Source organism: Pseudorca crassidens, chromosome 2, assembly GCF_039906515.1.
Source record: "Pseudorca crassidens isolate mPseCra1 chromosome 2, mPseCra1.hap1, whole genome shotgun sequence".
Lineage (NCBI taxonomy): Eukaryota > Metazoa > Chordata > Mammalia > Artiodactyla > Delphinidae > Pseudorca > Pseudorca crassidens.
In genome coordinates, this window is record NC_090297.1 from 142,699,563 (window position 1) to 142,723,060 (window position 23,498).

The window sequence follows — 23,498 nt, forward strand, 5'->3', positions numbered from 1 at the left end:
TGCCGCAGAGCAACTAAGCCCGTGCGCCACAACTACTGAGCCTGCACTCTAGAGCTCACGAGCCATAACTACTGAGGCTGTGCGCCACAATTACTGGAGCCTGCGCTCCTAGAGCATGTGCTCCGCAACGAAGAGTAGCCCCCGCTCACCGCAAATAGAGAAAGCCCACATGCCCAACAAAGGCCCAATGCAGCCAAAAATAAATAAAATAATTTTTAAAAAATGGTGGTAAAATAGACATAAAGTTTACCATTTTAGGTGCAAAGTTCGGTAGCATTAAGTACATTCATATTGTGTAACCACTGCTACCATCCATCATCTCCAGAAGTCTTTTCATCTTCCAAAATGGAAACTTTGTACCCATTAAACAATAGCTATCTTTTTCCTCTTCCCCAAGCCCTGGAAACCACCATTCTACTTTCCATTTCTATGAATTTGACTACTCTAGGTGACTCATATAAGTGGAATAATACAGTATTTATCCTTATGTGACTAGCTTATTTCACTTAGCATAATGTCTTCAAGATTTATCCATCTTGTAGCATGTATCAGAATTTCATTTTTTAAATGGCTGAATAATATTATATGTGTGTGTGTGTATACCACACTTTGCTTATCCATCCATCTGTGAATGGACACTTAGGTTGCTTCCACTTTCAGCTATTGTGGATAACACTGCTATGAACATGGGTGTACAAATATCTTTGTGAGTCTGTGTTTCAGTTCTTTTGCGTATATACCTAGCAGTGGAATTGCTGGATCATATGGTAACTCTATTTTTAATTTTTTGAGGAACCATGAAACCATTTTCCACAGCAGCTGCACCACTTTACATTCCCACCAGCAGTGAACAAGAGTTCCAATTTCTCTGTACCTTCATCAACACCTGCTACTTTCTGTGCTTTCTTTCTTTCTTCTTTTTTTGGTTTAACATCTTTATTGGAGTATAATTGCTTTACAATGGTGTGTTAGTTTCTGCTTTATAACAAAGTGAATCAGCTATATGTATACATATATCCCCATACATATCTCCTGCCTTTTGCATCTCCCTCCCACCCTCCCTATCCCACCCATCTAGGTGGTCACAGAGCACCAAGCTGATCTCCCTGTGCTATGCAGCTGCTTCCCACTAGCTATCAGTTTTACATTTGGTAGTGTATATATGTCTGTGCCACTCTCTCACTTCGTCCCAGTTTACTATTCCCCCTCCCTGTGTCCTCAAGTCCATTCTCTACGTCTGTGTCTTTCTTCCTGTCCTGCCCTTAGTTCCTCAGAACCATTTTTTTTTTTTTAGATTCGATATATATGTGTTAGTATACGGTATTTGTTTATCTCTTTCTGACTTACTTCACTCTGTATGACAATCTCTAGGTCCATCCACCTCACTACGAATAACTCAATTTCATTTCTTTTTATGGCTGAGTAATATTCCATTGTATATATGTGCCACATCTTCTTTATCCATTCATCTGTTGATGGACGCTTAGATTGCTTCCATGTCCTGGCTATTGTAAATAGAGCTGCAATGTATATTGTCGTACATGACTCTTTTTGAGTTATGGTTTTCTCTGGATATATGTCCGGTAGTGGGATTGCTGGGTCACATGGTAATTCTATCTTTACTTTTTTAAGGAAACTCCATACTGTTCTACATACTGGCTGTATCAATTTACATTCCCACCAACAGTGCAAGAGGGTTCCCTTTTCTCCACACCCTCTCCAGCATTTGTTGTTTGTAGATTTTCTGATGATGCCCATTCTAACTGGTGTGAAGTGATACCTCATTATAGTTTTTATTTGCATTTCTCTAATAATTAGTGACGTTGAGCAGCTTTTCATGTGCTTCTTGGCCATCTGTATGTCTTTTTTGGAGAAATGTCTATTTAACTCTGGCCCATTTTTTGATTGGGTTGTTGGTTTTTTAATATTGAGCTGAATGAGCTGTTTATATATTTTGGAGTTTAATCGTTTCTCCATTGACTTGTTTGCAAATATTTTCTCCCATTCTGAGGGTTGTCTTTTTGTCTTGTTTGTGGTTTCCTTTGCTTTGCAAAAGCTTTTAAGTTTCATTAGGTCCCATTTGTTTATTTTTGTTTTTATTTCCATTTCTCTAGGAGATGGATGAAAAAAGCTCTTGCTGTGCTTTATGTCAAAGAGTGTTCTGCCTGTGTTTTCCTCTAAGAGTTTTATAGTGTCCAGTCTTACATTTAGGTCTCTAATCCATTTTGAGTTTATTTTTGTGTATGGTGTTTGGGAGTGTTCTAATTTCATTCTTTTACATGTAGCTGTCCAGTTTTCCCAGCACCACTTATAAAAGAGACTCTTTTCTCCATTGTATATCCTTGCCTCCTTTGTCATAGATTAGTTGGCCATAGGTGCGTGGGTTTATCTCTGGACTTTCTATCCTGTTCCATTGATCTATATTTCTGTTTTTGTGCCAGTACCAGACTGTCTTGATCACTGTAGTTTGTAGTATAGTCTGAAATGAGGGAGTCTGATTCCTCCAGCTCCATTTTTTTCCCTCAAGACTGCTTTGGCTATTCAGGGTCTTTTGTGTCTCCATACAATTTTTTTTTTTTTTTTTTTTGCGGTACGCGGGCCTCTCACTGTTGTGACCTCTCCAGTTGCAGAGCACAGGCTCCGGACGCGGAGGCTCAGCAGCCATGGCTCACAGGCCCAGCCGTTACGTGGCATGTGGGATCTTTCCGGACCGGGGCACGACCCCGTGTCCCCTGCATCGGCAGGCAGACTCTCAACGACTGCGCCACCAGGGAGCCCCCCGATACAAATTTTAAGATTTTTTTTCTAGTTCTGTAAAAACTGCCATTGGTAATTTGATAGGGATTGCATTGAATCTGTAGCTTGCTTTGGGTAGTATAGTCATTTTCACAATGTTGATTCTTCCAATCCAAGAACATGGTATATCTCTCCATCTGTTTGTGTCATCTTTAATTTCTTTCATCAGTGTCTTATAGTTTTCTGCATACAGGTCTTTGGTCTCCCTAGGTAGGTTTATTCCTAGTTATTTTATTCTTTTTGTTGCAATGGTAAATGGGAGTGTTTCCTTAATTTCTCTTTCAGATTTCTCATCATTAGTGTATAGGAATGCAAGAGATTACTGTGCATTAATTTTGTATCCAGCAACTTTACCAAATTCATTGATTAGGTCTAGTGGTTTTCTGGTGGCGTCTTTAGGATTCTCTATGTATAGTATCATGTCATCTGCAGACAGTGACAGTTTTCCTTCTTTTCCAATTTGGATTCCTTTTATTTCTTTTTCTTCTCTGATTGCCGTGGCTAGGACTTCCAAAACTATGTTGAAAAATAGTGGCGAGAGTGGACAACCTTGTCTTGTTCCTGATCTTAGAGGAAATGCTTTCAGTTTTTCACCATTGAGAATGATGTTTGCTGTGAGCTTGTCGTATTTGGCCCTTATTATGTTGAGGTAGGTTCACTGTACACCCACTTTCTGGAGAGTTTTTATCATAAATGAGTGTGGAATTTTGTCAAAAGCTTTTTCTGCATCTATTGAGATGATCATATGGTTTTTATTCTTCAATTTGTTAATATGGTGTATCACATTGATTGATTTGCGTATATTGAAGAATCCTTGCATCCCTGGGATAAATCCCACTTGATCATGGTGTATGATCCTTTTAATGTGTTGTTGCATTCTGTTTGCTAGTATTTTGTTGAGGATTTTTGCATCTATATTCATCAGTGATATTGGTCTGTAATTTTCTTTTTTTCTAGTATCTTTGTTTTGGTATCAGGGTGATGGTGGCCTCATAGAACGAGTTTGGGAGTGTTCCTTCTTCTGCAATATTTTGGAAGAATTTGAGAAGGATGGTTGTTTGCTTTTCTCTAAATGTTTGATAGAGTTCAACTGTGAAGCCATCTGGTCCTGGACTTTTGTTTGTTGGAAGATTTTTCATCACCGTTTCAATTTCATTACTTGTGATTGGTCTGTTCATATTTTCTGTTTCTTCCTGGTTCAGTCTTGGAAGGTTATACCTGTCTAAGAGTTTGTCCATTTCTTCCAGGTTGTCCATTTTATTGGCATAGAGTTGCTTGTAGTGGTCTCTTAGGATGCTTTGTATTTCTGCGGCGTCTGTTGTAACTTCTCCTTTTTCATTTCTAATTTTATTGATTTGAGTCCTTTCCCTCTTTTTCTTGATGAGTCTGGCTAATGGTTTATCAATTTTGTTTATCTTTTCAAAGAACCAGCTTTTAGTTTTATTTGTCTTTTCTATTGTTTTCTTTGTTTCTATTTCATTTATTTCTTCCCTGATCTTTATGATTTCTTTCCTTCTGCTATCTTTGGGTTTTGTTTGTTCTTCTTTCTCTAGTTCCTTTAGGTGTAAGGTTAGATTGTTTATTTGAGATTTTTCTTGTTTCTTGAGGTAGGCTTGTATTGCAATAATCCTCCCTCTTAGAACTGCTTTTGCTGCATCCCATAGGTTTTGGGTCATTGTGTTTTCATTGTCATTTGTCTCTAGGTATTTTTTGATTTCCTCTTTGATTTCTTCAGTGATCTCTTGGTTATATAGTAACGTATTGTTTAGCCTCCATGTGTTTGTGTTTTTTACGTTTATTTCACTGTAATTGATTTCTAATATCATAGCATTGTGGTCAGAAAAGATGCTTGATATGATTTCAATTTTCTTTAATTAACTGAGGCTTGATTTGTGATCCAAGATGTGATCTATCCTGGATAATGTTCCATGCGTGCTTGAGGAGAAAGTGTAATCTGTTGTTTTGGGATGGAATGTCCTATAATAATCATTTAAATCTATCTGGTCTATTGTGTCATTTAAAGCCTGTGTTTCCTTATTCATTTTCTGTTTGGATGATCTGTCCATTGGTGTAAGTGAGGTGTTCCCCCACTATTATTGTGTTTCTGTCGATATCCTCTTTTATAGTTGTTAGTAGTTGCCTTATGTGTTGAGGTGCTCCTATGTTGGGTGCATATATATTTATAATTGTTATATATTCTTCTTGGAGTGATCCCTTGTTCATTATGTAGTGTCTTTCCTTGTCTCTTGTAACTTCCTTTATTTTCAAGTCTACTTTATCCGATATGAGTATTGGTACTCCAGCTTTCTTTTGATTTCCATTTGCATGGAATACCTTTTTCCATCCCCTCACTTTCAGTCTGTATGTGTCCCTAGGTCTGAAGTGAGTCTCTTGTGCACAGCATATATATGGGTCTAGTTTTTGTGTGCATTCAGCAATCCTGTGTCTTTTGGTTAGAGCATTTAATCCATTCACGTTTAAGGTAATTATCGATACGTATGTTCCTATTACCATTTTCTCAATTGTTATGGGTTTGCTTTCGTAGGTGCTTTTCTTCTCTTGTGTTTCCCACTTAGAGAATTTCCTTTAGCATTTGTTGTAGAGCTGGTTTGGTGATGCTGAATTCTCTTAGCTTTTGCTTCTCTGTAAAGCTTTTGATTTCTCTGTCAAATCTGAATGAGATCCTTGCCTGTAGAATAATCTTCGTTGTAGTTTCTTCCCTTTCATCACTTTAAGTATGTTATGCCAGTCCCTTCTGTCTTGTAGAGTTTCTGCTGAGAAATCAGCTGTTAACCTTATGGGAGTCCCCTCATATGTTATTTGCCATTTTTCCCTTGTTCCTTTCCATAATTTTTCTTTGTCTTTAATTTTTGTCAATTTGATTACTATGTGTCTCTGCATGTTTCTCTTTGGGTTTATCCTGCCTGGGACTCTCTGTGCTTCCTGGACTTGGGTGGCTATTTCCTTTCCCATGTTAGGGAAGTTTTCGACTATAATCTCTTCAAATATTTTCTCAGGTTCTTTCTCTCTCACTTCTCCTTCTGGGACCCCTATAATGAGAATGTTGTTCCGTTTAATGTTGTCCCAGAGGTCTCTTAGGCTGTCTTCATTTCTTTTCATTCTTTTTTCTTTATTCCGTTCCATGGCAGTGAATTCCACCATCCTGTCTTCCAGGTCACTTATCCATTCTTCTGCCTCAGTTATTCTGCTATTGATTCCTTCTAGAGAATTTTTAATTTCATTTATTTTGTTGTTCATCATTGTTTGTTTGCTCTTTAGTTCTTCTAGGTCCTTGTTAATCGTTTCTTGTATTTTCTCCATTCTATTTCCAAGATTTTGGATAATCTTTACTATCATTTCTCTGAATTCTTTTTCAGGTAGACTGCCTATTTCCTCTTCATTTGTTTGGTCTGGTGGGTTTTTTCCTTGCTCCTTCATCTGCTGTGTGTTTCTCTGTCTTCTCATTTTGCTTAACTTACTGTGTTTGGGGTCTCCTTTCTGCAGGCTGCAGGTTCATATTTCCTGTTGTTTTTGGTGTCTGCCTCCAGTGGCTAAGGTTGGTTCAGTGTGTTGTGTAGGCTTCCTGGTGGAGGGGACTGGTGCCTGTGTTCTGGTGGATGAGTCTGGATCTTGTCTTTCTCGTGGGCAGGACTGTGTCTGATGGTGTGTTTTGGGGTGTCTCTGACCTTGTTATGACTTTAGACAGCCTCTCTGCTAGTGGGTGGGGTGTGTTTTTGTCTTGGTAGTTGTTTGGCCTAGTAGGGTGTCCAGCACTGTAGCTTGCTGGTCATTGAGTGGAGCTGGGTCTTAGCGTTGAGATGGAGATCTCTGGGAGAGCTTTCACCATTTGATTGTATGTCGATCCGGGATGTCTCTGGTGGGCCAATGTCCTGAGCTTGGCTCTCCCACCTCAGAGGTACAGGCCTGACACCCAGCCAGAGCACCAAGACCCTGTCAGCCACACAGCCAGGTACATGGAGAGTTTCTTGCCTTTTGGGGAGTCTGAGGTCTTCTGCCAGTATTCAGTAGGTATTCTGTAGGAGTTGTTCCACATGTAGATGTATTTCTGATGTATTCGTGGGGAGGAAGGTGATCTCCATGTCTTACTCTTCTGCCATCTTGAAGGTGTGGTCTGATCTCCTCTTTTTTTTTTTTTCTTTTTAAATAGCTTTCTGAACAAATGTGAAGTAGGTCACTGAATTTTTGAATGGTTCAGTTTTTGTGTTCGTCTTCCATATGTCTCAATTAATTTTCACCTTCAAAACACAATTTTTGCCACATTAAATAGTCTTGATTCTGTCATCTTGAATTTCTTCATTCCTTTATCAGTCTTCAAGTAGATGGCCCAACATGTGCCAGCTACTGTCCTAGGTGCTGGAACATCCTCATGAGTAGGACTATCACATTTCTCTAGATTTCAAGGTTGAGTTTGGTCACATAGCATATAATTATGGTGCTTTGTTACCCAAAGGTATAAATTATCCCATTTATAGCTACATTTGAAAATATCATCATTTAAATTGTATAAGACAAATGCTTAATTGTACAGGACCATGAAATTCTTACTCCTAGAACCCCAAATTCTCTGGATACATGAGGATTTGACTCTATAGGCCCTTCACTTATTTTTTTTTTTAATAAACTTTATCTTTTAGATTTACTACAAAGTTAGTATAGTGAGTTCCCATAAATCCCAAACCCTATAATTAACATCTTTCATTAGTATGGTACATTTGTTACAATTAGTGAACCAATATTGATAGATTATTATTAATCCACAGTCTGCTCAGATTTTCCTAATTTTTACCTAATGTCGTTCTCTGTTCCAAAATTCCCATCTAGGACACCACATTGCATGTAATTGGCATTTTTCCTTAAGCTCTTCTTGACTGTGACAGTTTCTCAGACTTGCCTTGTTTTTGATGACCTTGACAGTTTTAGGAGTACTGGTCAGCTATTTTGTAGAATGTTTCTCTACTGGGACTTGTCTGATGATTTTCTCATGATTAGACTGAGGTTATGGGTTTTGGGGAGGAAGGTCAGAGAGGTAAAATGAATTTTCATCACATCACATCAAGGATACAGTCAGTGTGTCACTGCTGACGTTGACCTGGGTTGCTTAGCTGAGGTCGTTTTGGTCATGTTTCTCTACTGTAAAGTTACTCTTTCTTCCCCTCTTTGTCTACTATACTCTTTGGAAGGAAGAGTATCACAAGATGTCCTCTCCTTGAGGGTGGTTATCTACATAAATTATTTGGAATTCTTCTGCAAGGGAGACTTGCTTCTTCTCTCAGATTTATTTATCCAATCACTTATTTATATAATGAAATAAATATTTTATTATATAATATTTTATATTTTATGATATTTTATGATATTTTATTATATATTTTATTTATATGTAAAATAAATACCGTGAGGTTTAATTTATATTTATTTATTTTATACCTTGGGTCATAATCTAGCACTGCTTTATTTATTTTGTTGCTGAAATTGTTCCAGCTCTGGCAGTCTGGAGCTCTTTTAGCTGGCTCCTGTGTGCCTTCACTGTAGTCACACATCATTGTGGGTTTTTTGGTTTGTTTTTGATCTCTTCTTTACTTTCTGGCTCTACAAATTGCTTCAGGCTCATCTTGCATATTTCCTACCTGAGTCCTAGAATCAGCCATTCCTCCAAGCATCCCTGGTTCCTTTTATTGGAGAATGGTGTTAGAAATCATGATATAGGTGCTAGGTGTGTTTGTTGCTACGGGGGTGTCATTGCATTTAGGCCCTCTCAGTTACAAAAGAAATATAAATAGGCCCTTGAATTTGATTACTATTTTAGACATTTTGAATGAAAATATATATAAAATATATTATGCACTTTCCTGCGTTCAGTAACAGAATACGATCAACATAATTTTTCTGGTGATGTTAATATTTTTTATTTTTGTATTGAAGTATATTTGGTTTGCAATGTTTCAGGTATAAAGCAAAGTGATTAAATTATATACATATATACACACACACACACACATACATATATATTCTTTTTCAGTTTCTTTTCCATTATAGGTATTACAAGATGTTGAATATAGTTCCTTGTGCTGTACAGTAGTTCCTTGTTTTATATCTATTTTATATCTAGTAGTGTATATCTGAATAATCAACATAGTTTAACCTGTTCTTGGGATCTCAAGTATTGTCTTGAATGATGGTTATTTGACCACGGTACAGTAATTGCCCTCAGCCCCTCACAAGCTTTGAAAGACTGTTCATACACCACAGTGCCATGTTATTGTGCCATTTGAATCCTGTTCTGGCTTTTTGTAATCTTTCTAATTTATTTCCTCGTGGTGTCTTTAATAACCTCCTCTCCTCACCTCTAGTTTACTGTTTGTAATCTGCTCTCTCCTAGTAATCAGATAACCAAGTTTGGTTAGGCTGTTCGTGAAGTAAAAGCAAAGAGGAACTGAGTAAGGATCTGAGATTCACTCCAGTAAATAAAGTGAATCTTGTAATACCAATTTTTGACTATGCAGAAAAATCTCCTTCCCTTCTTCTATTTCTTACTGCCTGTTTTTCACCTATCCTCTAGTTGGACAATAGTACTGAATCGTTTAGGTCAAATATATGTTTTAAATGTGAACACCAAATGTATGTGGGGTACAGGTTTTTCCACGTGACTCTTGTGTCTACGCCCTCAAATTCTATTTAAATAGCTTTAAGTGCAGTGAAAACAGCAGCAGACTTGAAATCACTAGAGTTGAAATGCATGTGAGCTCTGGCTCTCTTGCTCTGACTCAGGCAGGTCACTCAGCCTCTCTGGGCCCAAGGTATCAGATAGAAAATAAAAGAGTTAGCCCAGAATCCCTAGGTTCCTTTCCGGCTGTAACATCCTGTGACTTCTGAGTAAGCTTTATTAATCTTAAAAGAACAATGTGATCAAATGTACTGGAGAGCATGTAATCTCAGCTAAGCTGCCTTCAGACTGAGTGACCTTGGGAAAGTCACTCTAAAAATACCTACCTCAGAGACACACACGTGTACATGCAGGCACTTATTATATAATAAAGGAGGCACTACAAATCAAGAGGTGAAGTGTGGATTGCATGCAGATAATATTGGGAAAACTGGTTCAGTCTGTGGAGGAAAATAAAACTAGATCTTCACATAAGGTCACTAGATGCATTAAATTCCTAAATGAGAAAGATTAAATTATAAATTTATAGAAGAAAGTTCGAGAGAATATCCTTGTGATTAGGGATGAGAAAAGTCTTTAAACAAATGTCAAAACACAAACTTTAAGGCCCCCCCACCAAAAGATGAAATTGATTTCATCCAAGTTAGATGTATGCCAGCAACATGGATGGATCTAAGAAGTGGGGAAAAAAGTAGAAAACAGACTATGACACGTAAGAATATCATTTGCAAAATTAGAAACATTCACAGGAACCAGCAATATATATTTTGCAAGAACACATTCAAATGAATAGAACGATAGACTTTAAGAAGGTTGACTACAGAGAGGAGAGAGGAAGAGCTTTGCAGTGTTCTCTGATGATCATGTGTTTCATATTAAGTCATGTATATGTATGAACACACATATATTTTTACTATAGTTTTGCATAAACATCGCTTACCCGGGACTGTGAACTGTGAGTCCCCCAAGGGCAGTAATTATCACTTAGCACACAGTAGGCATCTCTCCTGGTGGGATGAATGAATGAATATACATGGACCATCTCTGTCCTAGCTGCTTTGCTGGGATTTTGTGGAGATAACTTCAGATAACAGGCATAGATGCTCACTGAGACTTTAAAGGCTGTTGGTCTGGAATGATCCTTAGGATTTATCTGGCCCAGTGGTGGTGAATTTCAGAGGTGGGTTTAAGGATAGATGGGTGAACTGAAAAAATAAAAAGTCTCATACTCTGGGTCAGCCCGCTGACCTTTTTCTAAACTCAGGTATGGATTCAAAGACCCATCATTAATATTTTACAGAAAAAACGGCTTTTTAACGTCATTGGGTAAGATAAATATCAAGTACTATGGGAATTAAAAGAGCCATTGAGATATATTGAGAATATCATAACAGGATTCTGAGAGACGCTAATTGTTGAACTAGGCTATGAATGATGGGTTTTTTAACATCAGAGAAGTAGAACATTTAAAATAAAGGATAGCTCCTTTGATGAAATAATTTAGCTTAATGAAAACTTTACTGCATTCTTCCCATTTTTCTCACTTCTCCATGGCAACTTCAATGCAACTTGGACCGTGAGCCGCTGAGCTTTCCCAACTTCAGAAAGTGTTTTCCCTCATTCTGATAGATCTAGAACTACAATCCAAGCTCAGACTCACAAAATAGCTTTCTCCAACTCAACACACTAAGTTCTTCTGAAAGAAGTCCCCAAGATCCTGCGAAGTCCTGGTGGAAATTCCCTCTCATGTTGGCCAGCTCTGGGTCAGCAGGCAGATATTTAAAAAGAACACTTCTTCTGGTCCACTGAAGGGTGAGAGGTGTTTTGAACTCAGTGTGGAGAGGAACTTGAGTTCACCATGTGCACATCCCAGACCTGTTGCTATAGCACTTGAAATAAATGAGTCACAGGGGAAACACAGTGGGAAATGGTGACAGCTATATGTGTAAATCGAGGGTTGGTTACCCAGCCAGCCAACAATGATAAGCTTCCCTTCAGCCATAAACCTGACCCAGCTGTGGGGCGTGAGCAAGCCTGTGTAAAGGGAGGGAGAAGGTTTATTTCCTATTGGCATCGAGTCCTTTTGAACCTTGACCTTCCTCAAACTGTCCTTATTTGATAAATGCAGTGTCCCAGAAGCCGAAGAGAAGAAGTAATAGAACGCTGTGCATCAGCCATCTAAAACAACAGACCTCAGAATGAGATAGGGAACAACTATTCCACTGCAAGAAAAGCAATAAAGACGGATGTGCAATTTAGAAAATGCACCAACTCTGGGTCCCCTAAAAGCATTTGATGAGGGTAAACAAACAGTAGAGGTGATTCCTTCATCTCCTTTGACTCACTTTTGAATGTTCCAGTTCATCCATAATTTAAAAAGATAAACACACCAAATAGACCTTTAAGTGTTGTTCATGTTTCTGACACATTGTGATGGTGCTCAAGAAAGAGAAGCCCATGGCAGCCAAGTGAGTGGTGTTATATCTGTTTCTTATCATCCTAACAGCTGCCCTAGTTCCAGCTGTGAAAAGTAGTAAGGTAGCCGACAGTTTTGAATTACCAGAAACCCTAGTAGGACCAAACAAAACTTTTATAAAGAAGCACCAAGAGAGCTTCCCTGGTGGCACAGTGGTTACGAATCCGCCTGCCAATGCAGGGGACATGGGTTCGAGCCCTGTTCTGGGAAGATACCACATGCCGTGGAGCGACTAAGCCCGTGCACCACAACTACTGAGCCTGTGCTCTAGAGCCCACGAGCCACAACTACTGAGCCAGTGAGCCACAACTATTGAAGTCCATGCACCTAGAGCCCGTGCTCCGCAATAAGAGAAGCCACCGCAATGAGAAGAAGCCCGCGCACTGCAACAAAGAGTAGCCCCTGCTCGCCGCCACTAGAGAAAGCCCGTGCACAGCAACGAAGACCCAATGCAGCCAAAAATAAATAAATAAATTTATTTTTTAAAAAAAGCACCAAGAACTCAGTAAAAGACAGAGGTAGTCACATGGGTGCACATGTGCCCCCCCCTCCAAAAACACACACACACACACCCTCATGAGAATCCACCCACCAACAGAGACTGTGTCGACAAAGGCAAAGGGAAGGGGAAAGTTAAACTCAGAAGCGGAAAGAAAAACAATGTAATTTGGTTGTTGCATTATTCAGATTGGCTGCTCATAGTTATAACTTTCCTCTGTAATCTTACAAGGTTATTTTGGGGGAATAATACGTTTCCCACATTGAAAGCTTTTATAGGACTCACAGAATGAACATAGGAAAGAAACCAAGGGAGACAAATGACAACATTAATGAGGAATTGATTTCAAGAGGGGCCAAGGGGATGTTATGTGATGAAAGAGCTTCAAACCAATATGGACGTAGAGTCCTGAGTTCCTGAGCCTCCAGAGGGCCACCTCTCCCCGACCCTGCTATTCTGAAGGCCAAGGATGATCTACATAACCTAATGCCTTCCTCTCTGCATGCTCTCTTCCCTTCAATTCACTCAGCAGATCACCACCAAAGTAACTCTACTAAACACAGTTCTAATATAAAATGATTTCTTGCTCACAATTCTTCCATGGGTCTCCTGTGTCCACCAAATAAAATACTTTTCTAGCTCTATACATTCTTCTCTGTGCTTTAGTTAAACGACCTGCTGTCCATTGATTAAGAAGTTCCTCCCTGGACTCTTTCCTCCTGACCTTCCTTCCTGATCCATGCCCGCCTTCCAGGGGCTCCAGCCCTGCTGTTGAATTCTTGCCCATCTTTCAAGGCCTATTTCAACTATTGCCACCTGATGTCTTATCTGAAAACCTTGATCTATCCCGATGGATCTTTGAATTCCTATAGTAATTTATACTTATCTAGCATTATTTTAAATTATTTATACTTATTTAGGTAGAGAAATAATTATGTAGAGAAATGATTATGTAGCTAATTAACTATATAATGTGGATAAATGATTGTATTTATCTAGAATGATTATCTTTATATAAATTACAGCATTGATCACACCTCCTCTTGCATTGTAAGAAAGATTGCTTTGTATATCTTTTCTACTAGAGTGAAAACTGCTTGACTGGACCTTTCATATTTGTCTTTTTTTTTTCTTTCACTTTTTATTGTGAAACGTAGCCCATGATTATAAAAGTGCACATAACCTAAATATATTGTCTAATGCATTATTACAAAGAAAACAGCAAGTAACCAGCACCCAGGTCAAGAAATAAAATATTGCCAATACCTTTGAAGCCCCCATCATTTGCCCCCATGTGCCCCTTCTTCCTCCCTCCACCACATTCATTTCTTTCTCCTCTTTAGCACCTGCCGTGGAAGCTTGGGCTTAGCAAGTGGTCAGGAAATGCTTGAAGGATGGGCGAACAGACGACAAGGTAGATGCAGCCTGAAGAAACGTCAGCTGAATTCATTACCATCACTGGAAAAAGGGTCCGAACTTCACTCCCTGCTCCATGGTGAGTCAGAATTCTCTTCATATGTGAAAAATGCATATCCTGCGCTCATGGTTGTTATTTAAGGAGCACCTACAGGGAGACGCATGCTCAGCCAAATGGGATCAAAGTCCTGAGCGAGGAAAGGCACGGCTTTGTTAAGAGGTGTTCTGAGCTGTCAGAAAGTGAGAGAGAAACAGTGGCTCCCTGGGGGTGGGACTCTAATGGGGCCCTGAGAAGAGCCACGCAGGCACCTGATTCTTGGGAATGGTGACAGGGAAGGATTCAGGCTGTAATTGTGCTCCCAGCAAAGTCAGGATCCTGAGGTTGAATCCGATTTTCAGGATTTCTCGGAAGCCCCAAAGCAGGCAAATATCTAGAATGATCCAAGGGTAATAGAACCAGGGACGATAACAGAGTCTCATGCCATCTTGTTGTTGTGACCAGTCACCTTTTCAATATTTGTGTTTTATTTTTATCTCTGTATTAGAGAGGCATTATTTGTGCACAGGCTGTTAAAAACAGTTCTGAGGGAAACACACTTCCAGCTGCTTCCTCCTGTTTTCCATCTGCTGCATTTTTGCATCTTTGTATGAATTTAACTGTTGCTTGTCGGTGTAATTGGGATTTTACTGAGGACAAGGAAAAAAAACTCCCTGAGGGTGGGTTGTCAGTTCAATTGATCTGAAAGAGATTATCTTGGTTAGTCACTAATAAACCTTAAACTTCCAAGTAGAGCAATAAAAAAGCACCAAGTAACTAAGTTTTAAGAGTTAACTGGCTTCAGTTATATCTTTGTATTCCTATATTTATGCATCAGCTACTCTTTCTCCCATTTAATCTTAAATATGTAAATCCTCAATTTATCTGGAATTACTCAGTGAAAGACTGATGTGTGAGTGTGGCAGATTATAATATTCTATTGCCACCCCTGATCCTCTTTACCTCTTATTCTTTTCATAGCAGATCAAAAAAGCTGTGTGTGTGCCACAAGAATATATTATTTTAAGAGACTTGGACTTAGAAATTGATTTCCTTGATGAGAAAAAGAAAAGTCTCCTTCTGACCTAGAGGGTCACTTCATAATCCTGTCACTCTACATCAAAAACGCCTTTTTTTTTTTTCTTTTTGGAGAAGATGAGAATGTTTCTGAAAAGGAATTAATTTTTCAGCTACAGTAAAAACAGTGACTTGCAGACTTACCCATCCCCAAAAGAGGGGACTTATTCAGAATACATCTCCTGTGATTAGAATGAGCTCCTGACATATTTTAGGGTCAGGCGGTTTTCAATGGAAATTGGGATTTGTACCATAGAATGAAACTGATATTCTATTTTATTGATGACTTTAAGGCTTGAGGGAGACTCTTTTTTTTTTTTTTTTTTTGTGAAGAGATTTCACTGCGTTCAAATACTTAATAGTGACGGTGGAAGGGAGCAGCCTCTCCTCCTTGTGTGTGGATTTAAATTAATGGGCTATTAAACAGCGCGTGATTTTCATCACCTTCTGATTGAGGTTCAACTGACAACACTTCAGTCCGCATTTCAGGAATGCCTGCACCTGTCACTGAACCCCTCCAGCCAGGGCAGCCGTTCTCACTCTGCGGCACGTTTGAACCACCTGGAGAGCTTTAGGGACTACTGGTGCCCCAGCCCCAGTTCTGGAAATTTTGATTCGGTTGATCTGGAGCCCAGGCTTCAGTGTTTTAGAAGCTTACCAGAGTGATTCTAATGAGCAGACGGGGTTGAGAACCAGCAAAATATAGTATATCCCGCAATCACGTGGCATCCTGTTAACCTTGAGTATCTGGTACAGCGGTCTCATATTTGCATTTCTAGACTCCATTGTTGGACTTGCTTGCACACAGGTGTTCTGATGGAAGATTTCTAGTCCTTTACTAATATGAAGCCACAGAGCATCTATCTGAATCCCTCAAACTCGGAGAGAGAGAAAGAGCTGTGAGACCCATGGAAGGACTAGAGTCCCTGTGGCTGCAAGTATCGAGAGATGAGGGGCTTAGGCAAACACCCACCATTACCAAGGGATCTTAGGAGGGCATATATGGTCCATCTCTCTCCTACAATGACATTGTGGACAATTGTTCATTGACCAATATTGACCAAGGGCCAACTATGAGACTGGCACTAGGCTAAATGCTGGGGATGTCATACTAAGCCGTCATGGAGCATATACTTAGCAGGGAGACAGTCAACCACAATCACCCGGGGAAAGCGCTATGACATAGAATGTACGAAGTGCCACGGGAATACCATACAAGGGCGTCTAGCTCCACTTGCCAGGGTCAGGGAAGGCAGGATGTTTATGCTCAGATAGAAGGATAACTAGCAATTGGCCATGCAAAGAGGAAAATTAGATATAACCTAGAGAGAGGGAGTGGCATGTGCAAAGGCACAGGGGCACAAGAGAGAAAACTGCCTTAGAGGAAACGACATGAAGCTCAGTGTGGCTGTAAATGCCAGGGGTAGTGGGAGTGTTAAGAGACTACTCTGGAGAGGTAGATAGGAGTAAGGTCACAGATGGGGCTCATAAGTTATAAAAGATAGATCTCATAGTGACCATTTCACTAGACCACAGAACTAAGTAATGGCTTTGCATGCACTGTATCATTTCATCCTCACAGCGACCTTATGGATAGGATAGGGCCAGTTGTCAACCCCATTTTACAGAGGAGAAAACTGTGACTTAGATGAAGTACCTTGCCCAAGGTAATGCAGCTAGTAAATTGTAGAATTAGGACTCAAATGCAGATGTGTCTCTTCACAAGGTCAGGGTCCCAAACCACTGTATCACGTGGTTAAGAAATTTGGACTTTAAGCTTAAAGAAATGGGAAATTATTAAAGGATTTTAAACATCAGGTGACACAGAGAGCTTTGCAATTCTGGCTACAACACTCTGAGTTTCGTTAAATGATTCTAGGGTTCATTTTGTCAATTGATGGACTATTGCTTTGCCTTCTTTCTTCTCTGGCCTACTTTTTGGAGCCTAAAAGAGGCAAAGAAGCCCAAACCGGTCATCTTGATTTCTAATGGGAAACTAGATAAAATTAGGTGGGGCAGACCATGGAACTCAAGGCTGGAAATGAAGACCCTAGTTTGTCTATAGTAGTTCAGCCTCATTATGGAGAAGTATCTCTATATTGCAGGCTGATATACGTAAGACAAGAAATAAAATGATCCGAAATGGTAATTTGCCTTGTGTAATTAAAAAAATTAAGTCCTCACAGAGCTTCACAAAATTCAGTAAAAATAAACACATAAATAAAACAAAACACACAAATAAAATAAAAATCAACTAGAAAACTCCGTAATCTTGCCCCTCTGCCTTCTGTTTCTTACACGGGGTAGTTTCAGCCTGGCACTTCCTTTCCAGACTTCCTTGAGGGATTCTCCAGCCACCATGTCAACCTCCCCCGCCTATAGCTTTTTCCAGGGGACACTGTCTTTTCATCTCTGAGACCTTTGGTACCTGATGTTCTCAACTTCTGTGCTTTCAAAGGAATAGCATGATCAAGTGGAAAGTGCTTTGGGGGTCTGCCATAACCGGGTTCAAGTCTCAGGAAACTTTGACCTCAAGGGCTCCATTTCCTCATTATAAAAATGTCAGTATCCACCCAGAAGGTTTGCTAGGGACTAAATGAGAGAAAGTATTTGAGAGGACTTGGTCTCTTGTAGGTTACCTGCTGGTTGGTTCTATTTCCTTCCTTCCAACTGAGACCTCAGTTCAAGTGCCTTGCCCATCTAACATTTCTCTCAAATCTACCGTCTGTCCTCATGAACTTCCCTGACCCAGATCCCTCTCCACTCTCTGTCCCTTCAGCAATCAGAGGCCCCGTGGTAATGCCTGACTTTGCAAATGATTTACTCTTTTTGATGTAACCTCCCCAGTCAGGCTCCTTGGGGGCAGAAGCCAGGTGTCATAAATTCTTTAAATATCCTACAGTGTCCACTACAGGGGTCTTTATAAAGAAGGAAAGTCACAAATGTAGCATTCATCGGCCATCAGGAAAGGGCACACATAATGTGGAGGGGACTGGATAGTTTCCCACCATTAATGTTAATGGAATAATAATTCACCAGAATTCTTTAAGTTTTTTATTTTATGCTTATTCAGGGCTTGTGACTGTGCCCATGGCTTCTTATTTATCAGTTCATGTATCCCTATTTTCGAGTTCCTCAAAAACTTGCTGAAATACAAGCTTACCGTTCTTCATTCCAGAAGAGGCAGATGTGGTTACACTCGATTTTTATAAAAGAGTCCTACACGAATCTCTCAGGATGTGGGGCTGTCATTAACTTTAAATGTAGAGAAATGCAAATTTTTTCTTTTTTCTCTTTTTTCCTACTTGCACATAATTCTATTAGAAAGGAGAAACCAAAAGAGAGAGAGTGGAACGAGAGTGGAACTATTCAGCTGTGTCTGACCAGGCATGGTCCTCAGCAATAACAACCACAACAGCTCCAGTGATCAGGCACACTGACACTTACTAGGAGCCAGACGCCATGGGAATTCTTTTAAATCTCCTAACAATCCAATAGTAGGTACTCTTCTCCCCACTTTACAGATGAGAAAACTGTGGCACAGAGAAGTTAGGTCATTTGCCTAATTTTCCTCAACCACAAATAGCAGAGCCAGTGTGTGACCCAGATAGCTGTTTCCAGAATCTGAGCTCCTCAGCTCTGTGCTGTGCTGCCCAGGTAGCACAGTGACTTCCTAAGCCTGGCCCCTTGTGTCACTTGAATATAGACCACGAGAGGGAAAAGGCAGGGCTCAGGAAGCCAGGGGTTCTCACAGGGCTGCACCAACCACTTCTCTCATCGTGCCCAAACTTGCATTTGTGTGCCTGTGTGAGGATCACAGGAGAGTATTTGAAAGCCATTCATACAGTGGTCTGTACTCCCTGGTGTTCAACAGATAACCTGCTTGGGAGGGGTCCTCTCTCTAGTCTACCCCACCTTCCTGCCCACTTGATGAATGTCAGTAATCCAGTAAAGCTATCCTTTCTCTTGAACAAGGAAACGGCCTCAGAATCCTCTAGAAAGTCACCTCCAGTGAATGACAGTTGGCATGGGGGATGAAACTTGTTTGTTATGCTTGCCGTAGCCCACAGGGGGTAGAGATATTGTTGTATTTGTATTTAGCGCTAAGTATATAGTTGGTCTTCAATGAATGAATGATTGAATGAATGAATACCTATGGAACTCAAGCCCATTTGCATTTACCATGGATTCTACTGTGACTCCGATTAAAACCAATGGTTTTAATCAAGGCAGAATATCTTCTTTAAACACAAGGATTAGCCTCTATGAAAAGAGAAATGTAAACAGGACTCTAATTAGAGAATTTACTAATTATTCTTCCCCGCTGAGGATATTAGCTGGGGTTTAGTCTTTAGCTGTGACAGCCACACGACTTTCTCTTTAGCCCCAGAAAGGGAAAAATTGACTGGAAAGATTCATTTCAATACCCTGATTCCTTTCCTGCTCTCTTTCACTCAAAAAAAAGATATTTCCCTCAAAAAAAGATATTCCAGCATGAAAGATCACAGACTCAGCCCAAAACAGTGGACCCAGGTTGATGGCATTCAGGAAACTGCTCACTCTTGGAGCCCCAACTGCTGAGGCAAAGATAAATCGGCAGGAAGATTTCTTTGGAATGATGTGAATTTAATGAATCATGAAAAATATCCCCAGCTGTTCTTAAATTTAAGGGAGATTGAGTGATAACAAAAGATAGTTTCCCTCCCTCTTAGATGTAGGTTGGAGCGGAAAGAGCCGTGGTAAAAAAAAAAAAAAAAAAAACCCTGAGGCCAAAAGCTTGCCTTTTCTTTCCCATCTCTTCTATTGTTGAAGGGAAAAAAAGCTGTCTGCAGTCAGCAGCCACTGAAGGGCATGATGAAGAGTGTTTGCTATTACCAGACTTGAAGAATTCTCTACTCTGATTTCAAAGATCAGGCTGCCCTTGCAGGCAAACATTTAGAAAGTGATGGGCTTTTCTCTCACCTCCTCCCCACCTGCAATCACCACCATCCTCGCATTTTATCCAACTCCTTTATTAACACATTGACTGGCTGAAATTAAAAATAATGATGCTCCCTTTTCCTCATCCCAGCTGCCGCAACCCTGACTTCCCCAGCCCACAAAATCCTTATTAACCCATTGATTAGTGTGGGCTCCAGGCTGGTCCTCAGCTGGGAGATCTAAGCCAGGCCATTGTGGGGTTGGCTAAGCTTCAGGGATTCCCAATTTAGATCCCGGAGATCTGTGCTGGAGGGCTCAGAGGAGGGCTTGAAGGACATGTGCGACTTCCCTTCTTTGCTCCTCCGTTCCCTCCAGCCCTCTGCCTTGGCTGTCATGGGGCCCTGAACATGCCATGGACCACCCAGGAGGCCGGCTCTGGGCACGGTGTCCGGGTGCTTAGCTTGCTCTCCTTACCTGAAAAAGCACAAGGCAGGTGGGTAGCTGTGAAGGTCAGGAAGCCTCACCTCTGTTCACCTCTGAGGTCTGTTCCCTGTCTAGATAAATTTCCCTTTCATTCAAGGTGGGTGAAAAAGGCTAACAAGCAAGATTTTTTTTTTCCTTAAGGCAATTTTTAACTTCTAGGTATAAGTGAGCGATGTATTTGAGGGATAGAAAAGCTAGCTTCCCTGTGTAACTGTTAGAAAGGGGTTCAGAGAGGAGTATGGGTGAGGCAGAGGATGATATGCTGAATATTGATGACAAACAATAAAATTGAAGACTTACAATGTACTAGATACAATGTTAAATGCTTCTCATATATGATGCAGCAAAAAAAAAAAAAAACAAATTTGAAACAAAAGACAAAATAAAAACACAAACAGAAACCCTCCAAGAAGTGAATATTTATAATTGCCTATTGAACAAACTGAACTTGGTGAGATTTTGGCAGATAGAAAACTTACTCTTTTTCACCACTCTCTCCAAACACCATTGGATCACTCTCCTTCCTACTGGCTAATAAGTTAGGCAGATCCATAACCTGGGCTAGCCACTTTCACATATTAGAAAATAATATCAGTCAAGACAGCACAATACTGGCAGAAGGATAGGTACCTAGATCAATGGAACAAAATATTCAACCCAGAAATAGCCCTACACAAGAACAACCAATTGATTTTTGAGGGTGCAAAAGTAATTAACTGGAAGGAGAGCCTTTTCAACAAATGGTGTTGGAGCAATTGGACATCCACAGGCAAAAATGAACCAACCTAAATTTCATACCTTTTACAAAAATTATCTCATATATTTAAATGTAAAACTGTAACACTTTTAGAAGAAAACTTAGGAGAAAGTCTTTGAGACCTAGGATTTGGTGAAGAGTTTTTAGACATGACACCAAAGCATGATCCATAAAAGAAAAAAAAATTGATAAATTGGATGAAAGACAAACTACAGACTGGGAGAAAGTATTTGCAAACCACGTATCTGAAAATGGACTCGTATTTAGAATACATAAAAAACTCTCAAAACTCAGCAGTTAAAAAGCAAACAAACCATTCAATTATAAAATGGACAAACGGCATGAAGAAACATTTACTAAAGAAGATGTATGATGACAAATGAGCACATGAAAAGATGTTCACCATCACCAGCCATCAGACAAGTGAAAATTAAGATCATAATGAGATTTTACTATACGCCTATTAGAACAACTAAAATTAAAAAGTAGTGAGACTACAAAGTGCTGGCAAGGATGTGGAGAATCTGGGTCTCTCACACATTGCTGGTGGAAATTTAAAATGTTGCAGCCACTCTGGAAAATATCCTGACAGTTTCTTAAAAAAAAAAGGAAAACTAAACATAGACTTACCATACAATCACACCATCACACTCCTGGGTATTTATCCTGGAAAAATGAAACATGTCCACATAAAACCTATACATGATTGTTCATAGCATTTTTATTTGTTTACTTTTTGGTCCAAAAGTGGAAACAATCAATGTTCTACAATAAGTGAATGGTTAAACAAAAGTGGTACATCTGTACCTTGAAATAAAAGGGAATGAACTATTGATACACCCAACAACTTGGATGGATCTCAAGGGCTTTATGCTGATTTAAAAAAAAGCCAATCTCCAAAGGTCATAGAGCTATTATTGTATTTCTATAACAGTCTTAAAATGACAAAATTATGGAGATGGAGAATAAATTAGTGGTTGTCAGGGATTAGAAATGGGAGGAAGGGGAGTGATGTGGGAGGTGGGTGTCACTAGAAAGCGGTAGCCCCAGGGAGATCTCTGGTAGCTGGTATTTACATGAATTTACATGTGTGATAAAATGATTCAGCACTATACAAACACAATGCACCAATGTCAGTGTCCTGGTTTGATACCGTACTATAGTTATGTCACAGGTAACCATCGAAGAAACTGGATGAAGAAAACCTGAGAACTCTCTGTACTATCTTTACAACTTCCTGTGAATCTATAATTATTTCAAAATTAAAAATAGAAAATAAAATAATGCATCTTTCAGTATGAAGCATTACTTTCCAGTGTCATATAAAAATTTTAATATCTCATCTTATATTCAGAGGGAGCTGAATTCAGAAGCAGAGCTTCTCCCCTCCCTAGCACTGCCAGGTCAGGCCTGCTCCAGCCTCCACTGCATTATTAGGGCAGGCTAAACCATGCTGTACTAATAAAACAAAAAACAAAATAAAACCCCCTGAAATTTTGGTACTTTAGCATAAAAAAGTCCTTTGTCACTTACGTCCATTGAGGGTAGGGCAGCTCTCCTCCAGGCAGTGACTCAGGGACCCAGGCTCCTTCCATCTTGTGGCTCTGCCATCTTCAACCTGTGGCCTCCATGTTCACCCTTGGAGGAGAAGACAAATAGTGGAGGATCATGCAGGGGACTTTGTGGCTAGGCCCATATCACTCTCACTTGTATTCCATTGCCCAGAATTTAGGCATCAGAACCCAGATTAACTGCCAACTGAAGTTGGGAAACACAGTCTTCCTGCATGCCCAGGAATGGCACACATAATTGGAGTAAGGATCTTGTGGTGGGTGGGTAGTGGGTGGTAAGATTCTGCACTCCCTTCAGAGAAAGGTGACTTGGCTAGTTTCTTTTCTTCTTCCTCATCACTCACATCTGCTAAATCTGATTTCCCCAAGGAGGCAAAAAATGAGTAGAGGAAAACAACAATGTCTTCCACTGGTGTGTAATCTGAGGTTGGCTCCATGCATGGCCCCGGTGCTGGCTCTTTTCCTCCTTAGGCATCTTGGTGGGTCATCTAGAGATACTGTTTCCCCCAGCAGGGACCTCTCATGGTGCCACTCCTTGGCACAGTGAGTCACCTTCTAGCTGACTCTATGTGACACACACTCCCCTTCTGCATCTACAGGCACATCCAAGCCTCTTTCTGCTAAAGTTATCGCACCCTGCCATTCAAGACAGGCATGGTGAGTCCTCTTGGGCATGGTCCTTTGATGATTCAAGCCTGATCCACAGGAAAACCTAGCATCCTTCCTCCACTGAAAGCTAGAAGGGCTGGCTGCTCCCCTACTCCCCCATGGCCCTCTTACT

General features: G+C 40.1%; 1 long non-coding RNA gene across 1 annotated transcript in view; it reads left to right on the forward strand.

Moving 5' to 3' along the window:
- LOC137219833 (uncharacterized) overlaps positions 1 to 23,498 on the forward strand; it is a 79,960-nt gene that overhangs the window by 43,347 nt on the left and 13,115 nt on the right. The window contains exon 2 of the long non-coding RNA XR_010941266.1: positions 13,800 to 13,951. This is a non-coding gene — a long non-coding RNA (uncharacterized lncRNA). The remainder of the gene's footprint in view (positions 1 to 13,799; positions 13,952 to 23,498) is intronic.